Consider the following 6656-nt stretch of genomic DNA (forward strand, 5'->3'; position numbering starts at 1 on the left):
TAATTTTTCATCATCTGCCTAATCAATATTTTCAACCTGTCAAAGGTTTATCTTTATGCTGTCCGTATCGGAGAGCTTCACCGTTTCCGGTACGTTATTTGTGCGGTGCAATAATTTTGAGTCAAGAAATACCAGTTTGTTTTTCCTACCAGTGGGTGCCGCTAGCATATTAATACTTTTAGTTAGACTTGTTAATACATGTATTTTTAGTTTCTGAATGTATGCATTCATACACAAACACAAGAGTAAAAGACACTAAAAGATCTGATTGTCAGAATGTAACCGAAGTATTCATTATGTTTCGACAATACAGAGTAATGGATGGTATTACCGCCAGGCGGTAGTTATGGTAATATTTCCTATGATTTGAATATTTCATTAAATGATGCAGTCAAGTTGCTTTAGTTTTCATTGAACAAATATATTAGTTTTGGGAATGTTTCTGGCCATTTTTCATTCAGAAATTCAGAAATTTAGATATCTCAATAATCTTCACGCAATAATTTCCGATGTTTGCGATATATGTGAAGTTCTATAGCGACTGCTAAGTTGACCCATGTTCTATGTACATCCGGCTTCTTCGGTGTCATAAATGGGCCTGACAATAAATGCCGCAAGTAGGTACACTTAAGGCAGTCAGTTGTACATAATCGAAATAAATAAACAAGTCTTCAAGAAAACACAATTGTTTGTTCTAAATTTCAGATTTAATTTTAAAAGATCGGTATTTGACTTGTGGCTTCCGACCCGATATTTATAGATACCGTAATTGTATTATCATTATGAACTCGGGCAGCACGTGCAGAAACCCAAACTATTCCGACAATGAAATTTGCCCGGATAACTTATTTGTAAACAGTTTAAATATATCTTTTTGTTTTCAAGGTATGTTGTTTAAACGTAGACATGATATTTTAATATTTATTGCAGAAAACATTTCAACCCGGGAATACAAGTAAAGTATGCTCCCTCGTATAAGTGACAAACTCCCGAGGAGTCAGACTCAGGTAAACACAACACTAAACTAAACTTAACTGGCAGCAGATATCTTATTTTCTAAACAGCATTCACTGGCAATGAAGCAATCGTGCTTAACTTGACGATAATACCATACATTGTTCTATTATGTTTCACATAAAAAGAAACAAAAACATAAAGGAACACAAAATATGATATAATTATTCAATACTGTTACACCTCAAAAACACTTATAGTGAAATCCACATCTAACGAGATTAGCTGTACCATTTTCTCTAGTTATACCCAACACATCAGGGGAGATAACTCCATCTGCCATTGTATTGCGACAATGAAGCATTGAATCTGTGTATTGATTAACAAAATAATGAAATAATTATAGTATTCGTAATTATGCATCTATGCGATTACAAGTACAGTTGCGACTTGGTTTTATCTATACTTCAAGTAGTTCTCAAGAAATAGCGATGGCAGTGACTGTTTATAGACGGACGGCAGACTTAAGGCGTTTGAAAATACTCCATTCGACGATGAAGGCTGAAATCGGTAGAATACTACTCCTGAGAAATGATTAGCTTAATGGGTGTAGGTTTGTCCGTTTGACCGGTTCAACCTTTGTCAGAATAATGTGACCTGACGGGGTATCCAGCTTGGTGTCTTCAACGGTATTAGGTAGAGCTACAATGTCAGCATCAGTCCCCCGCTATCACAAGGTTAGTAGGGCGTTAAGTATTGTATTAGGGATTGAAATACATGTGGATGAGATAATAATGGACTGCTGTATCACTTTGTAGTAATGGCCTTCAGTACAGAGATAATAATGGACTAAAATATCATGACTAGAACGCTATTTATATGATGTGAGAAATAGTTACATGAAGAGTATCTGTAAACATAGCTTTGCACTTGCATTTGATTAAAAAGGCGATACTATAGGCAAGAAACTGTTATTTTTGAATGTATTTTATTTACATATCTTACCGACCTAAAATCCCCATTAAGAACATGATATTTCAATAAACATTGGTTTTGTAACTTTAAATGTGAACAGCAGTGCATGAGTTAATAACAATAAGTTAAGTTTCAAACAGAAGCAAGCAGGCTACAATATTTAGAAATATGTTAATCACAACAAGGTTTCTGTGAATATTCGTTACATTTATTAAAAAGGAATATTTTTATTGGTACCTTAAGGAGTAGTGTCCAAAATGTCTGTTACGTTTCCTCATTACTTGACGTCGCGATAGTTTCTCTACTGCTTTTCGGTAAATATTTAACTCTCCGACATTTTGGTTCCCTTACTTTTTCAGATCGTTCATAAAATTTACTGTGTTTTCGTTTTACATGTTAATGATATTGACAATAAAAGGAGATTATATCTTTGATTAGTATTGTAAGAAGTTGAAGAGGTAACCTATCTAAGAATTGGACACGTCAGTGCATTCACGGTTTGTGGCCTAACTTTGTCAAGGGTCCAGGACTCACAAGGGGAAATAAAGACCGAGGATTATAATTATTTGGCACACATATTTCAATTATCAAAAAAAAATAAGATTTAAAAGAAATATCGTATGATAATTACAAAACTCATCAGAACAAGTAGTCTGGCATAATATGTAAACTTATTGTAGTTTAAATAATCGTAATTAACCTTCTATGATAAAATTTTATTTTTTCTGAAATTGATAAACTATTACCTGTCCCATAATAAACTGAAACATTCAAAGGTGTCTATAGTTACCTTTATATCTACAAATGAAGGGGTACATAATAATATGTCTTCTATATATCTATGTAAGTGGTCCATAGAAAACTTGTAATATCACACCATCATGGCGTAAACCTCAGTAGAATCTGGTGGTTATCGGTCAAAGTTAAAGGACAAAGTCACCCTTTGATCACATTTCAAAATTAATGTCTGGTTAATGCTAAATGTTAAAGGTCGTACTTGCCATTTTGCTGACACGTTTTTGATCGAGTTATTTCATGAACCACTTGACAGAAGTGGTTCGTTATGCTCCATAACTATGCAATATAAAATTATACACTGTATTAGATTTAAGTAGTTGTTGGTCGGAAGGTAAAATGTAGCTTTTTTGTTTTTTTTATAAATTTGTGTACAAGATATTTCTCCATTAAACACATCTTCAAATCCAACACCACATTCTACTTTGGATTTCATTGGTCAATATTAAAGGTCAAAGGCCGTACTTTACCACCTTTAAAATAAAAGTGATGTGTGTGATATGTCATGAACTCCGGGACCAGTTTTTTATGAATATTTAAATGTTGTAGTCCTCCAGTAAAATAAACATTTTCAAATGATTATCTTCTAACAACGAACAGCGTAATTCGTCTCATCGTTAAAGAAGTTGTTGCCTTCTAGTATATTGAATCACATGACTAGAAATTAAAATAATAACTGAATAGCATACCTTTCTTCGTCATTTATATACTATAGTCAAATAACAATCATTTGTGATATTAATGTAATCATTTACTTTGATGAGGATTATGGTTAAGTTTATTTTTGATAAACCATTCTGAATTTTATTCTGTCGATGTCCCACGCCATGTTCAAATATAAGTAACGCTTAATTGCTGCTTAGAAAAAAAGTTTAATTGTTTCCAACGTTACAATAGTGCATAGCCAATAATAATGGTATATAGATCTAGTGCACAGGGGTGTAATTATACACTGATTTCAATTACTAGGAATCATCCAGTTGTCATCTGTTCATAACATCTACAGTAATGTGGTATTTCCTGTACGGAACAGTCATTCCATCAGACGTCGATATCCTTTCTCTGTTCATGGGAGAACATTTCAGCTGCACATACGTTGGTATACTACTGAAGTATTTAGATAAAAGATATATATAGAGATAAGATCATTAGGAAACAGGGAATGGCGGGGTGGTCATTTGCTGTCAATCCGGCTTCTACGACAGACGCTTGGTCTTCAGGGCCTTCATCAAACTCCTCAGGAGCAATTGGCGTCTCTGAATCATAATTACACATGCATGATTGTTAATGATTGTTTTCGCTGTTGTTATTATTTTTACTATATCCAGGTTAAATGGGACAAGTAAGAAGAACATTTTTATTTTGTTGATTGCATGGTAGCATTCGATTAAGATACATTTCAATCAAAATTAGAATTTGTCTTTCGTGTAATTATTGAAAATAGCATGATAATTAAAAAAACCTAAATCGTAGCTATTATTAATATCAAAAAATATTTTGAAATATCCTTTCAATAACTGTCTGGTGTTATCCTTTGAAATGGACAATGAACACAATTTAAATATTTTAATGTCATTAATAATGAATAAAAAACAAACATTCCTTGTGGTTTTAAAAACAAAACAAAATTCTCCAAGCAAACTGAATGTTTGCACGAAAAACTGTTTTATGTATTTTGTTATGAAATTGAATTTAAACATTCTTGTGCTGAAATAGGTTTGTTCCAGTTTTAAAGATTTGGGACTTAATTGATATTTCTTTATGAAATATGACAAAGAATAACAACGAATGTGTTGTGAATGAATTTAACGTATATTTTTGTGTTAAGAAACAGAACTAACACAACAAACTTTCTGATACTACTACTACTATTTTTTATACAAAGAAATACTTAAATACATACGTCTTTGGTCTTTTCTTCTGTTGGTGGCGGGGTGGTCTGCATGCAAAAATATGTACAAAACATTAATTATAAAAATTTAAACCCCATTGACAGTTTTTGATACACTAAGTAAATATAACTATTAATCAAAGTATGGCATAATATCTATCTCTATAAACTGCTGACATAACGATGTGATACGCAAACGCTCACACCTTTCTTTGTCATATATATAGGATTCATTAATGAGAAAGAAATAACTAATGTTTGATAACAGTAAAATTCAAAACAGTATGATATTGATTAATAGTTTATAGAATAATAAAGACAAAAACGTGAGTTACTAACAAAAAGTAAGTCATTAAAATCGACGGCAAAATGCTCTTTGTTAACGCATGACATGCACAGGGTGCAAAAAAACGGACAAAGAATGACGAAAAAAAATCATCATTGAAATTCTTGAAGCGTGACCTTAAAAACTTAAAACTTTTGTAATTTGAAGTGAAGTATCGTTGTTGATGACTGCTCGATTTGTTTTCCTTATATAATTTTATATATTTGTAAATACAAACTGATATTACGTACAGGACGTCCTTTTCCTTTTCCATCATCAAAAGCATCATCATCATCATCATCATCATCATCATCATCTTCAGGCTTAGGCTTAGGCTGTACAAAAAGTAGAATAATGCGTTAACAATGGTTAATTCTACAATATGTATTCAAGTGAAAAGATTAAGTTTAATGGCAAATATCTAGTTTAGGAATATAAACTCAATTCGTTGACAGACATATCGTTTATCAATTGTAACATAGTGTCGATATTTCCAGTTACTGCCATGATGAAATAAATAAAAAAATGATTTTAGAATCATCCATAACAATGAGAGTAAATAGACACAAAGCGATATACGTTCGGTATAATTTACACGGCACATACTAAACATAAGTTGCTAGTTAGTAACAATCATTAGTAATTAATAATAATTATAAATGAATTATTCTGAGGAGAAAATTAAGTTCATAGAATATGTCAACAGAAATGCCAGATTCCGGTGAGTTGATGTGCATTAGCCCCATAAATAATTCCATAGCATTTATGAATAATTTCATGTTATACTTATGGAGAAATTATACCCATGTTGGACATTAAGTTACGACAGCACTGATAGTAATGTTTAAATGTTAATCCGTGCATGTGTTGTATTATCCAGTTGCTAATTAGGGGGAAAATAATAAACATTTATATTTGTTGGTAGTTAAACGTGAACGCGGTAACAAACGCGAATTGAAAGAGAAATTGCAGTTTACAGTATCATATTACTATTGCTATAAAGCATGTGTTATATAATATTGCTTTATTACAGACCCGTGTACGTTCGCTGTTCCGTCTTAAACGCAAACGCTACGGAAGTGCTACGGAAATGGTACGGTAATGCTAGGAAATGGTACGGTGATGCTACGGAAATGGTACGGAAATGCTACGGTAATGCTACGGAAATGCTACGGTTGACGCTCACAAATAATCGACCGTTTCTGAATAAATTATCTGGTTCTTATAAAAAGCGGATCTTAGACGAAGCGAACACGTAGAAACGACAGTGCAATGGTGTTTGATGGAGTGAATGTTGTATCGGGAAGTGGAAGAACGTTTTATCAAATTGTACTACTATAGAAAACCTCCGTATGCAAAAAAAATTACAACTTTTAGAAACCGGAAATATTAAGGTCATATAAGGATCTTTCAAATTTAGGAAAATTTATTATTCTCGGCAACAAAAGACGATAGCATTTAATTTTAAAATAAAATCACTCTCTACACTAGCGCTGCGGTCGCGTATGTGTTGTCTCTGTGTGTCCGAACTTTATTGTTTTGTTTTTATGTATTTATCTATATTTTCACTCCATTTATTCCCTGCATTTGTACTGATAAACCGTAAGGTTTAAGAAATCAACTAATTGAATTGAAAAACTTGTATCAAAATGTTAATTTAGGTACAGGTAAACAGATCAAGATTTCTTATCACAGATTGACCAGGCTATGAATAGA

The 6656-nt window shown here is 32.4% G+C and overlaps 1 long non-coding RNA gene across 1 annotated transcript; it reads right to left on the reverse strand.

The window, feature by feature from the left end:
- Positions 1-3576: 3576 nt before the first annotated feature.
- On the reverse strand, positions 3577-5361 carry LOC117344355. The gene is made up of 3 exons (XR_004536158.1): positions 5192-5361; positions 4628-4663; positions 3577-3980 (listed from the first exon to the last, which is right to left on the reverse strand). It is a non-coding gene; the product is annotated as an uncharacterized LOC117344355 (long non-coding RNA).
- Between the last annotated feature and the right edge of the window lie 1295 nt (positions 5362-6656).

The sequence above is a fragment of the Pecten maximus genome, chromosome 15 (assembly GCF_902652985.1).
Source record: "Pecten maximus chromosome 15, xPecMax1.1, whole genome shotgun sequence".
NCBI classification, from domain to species: Eukaryota; Metazoa; Mollusca; class Bivalvia; order Pectinida; family Pectinidae; genus Pecten; species Pecten maximus.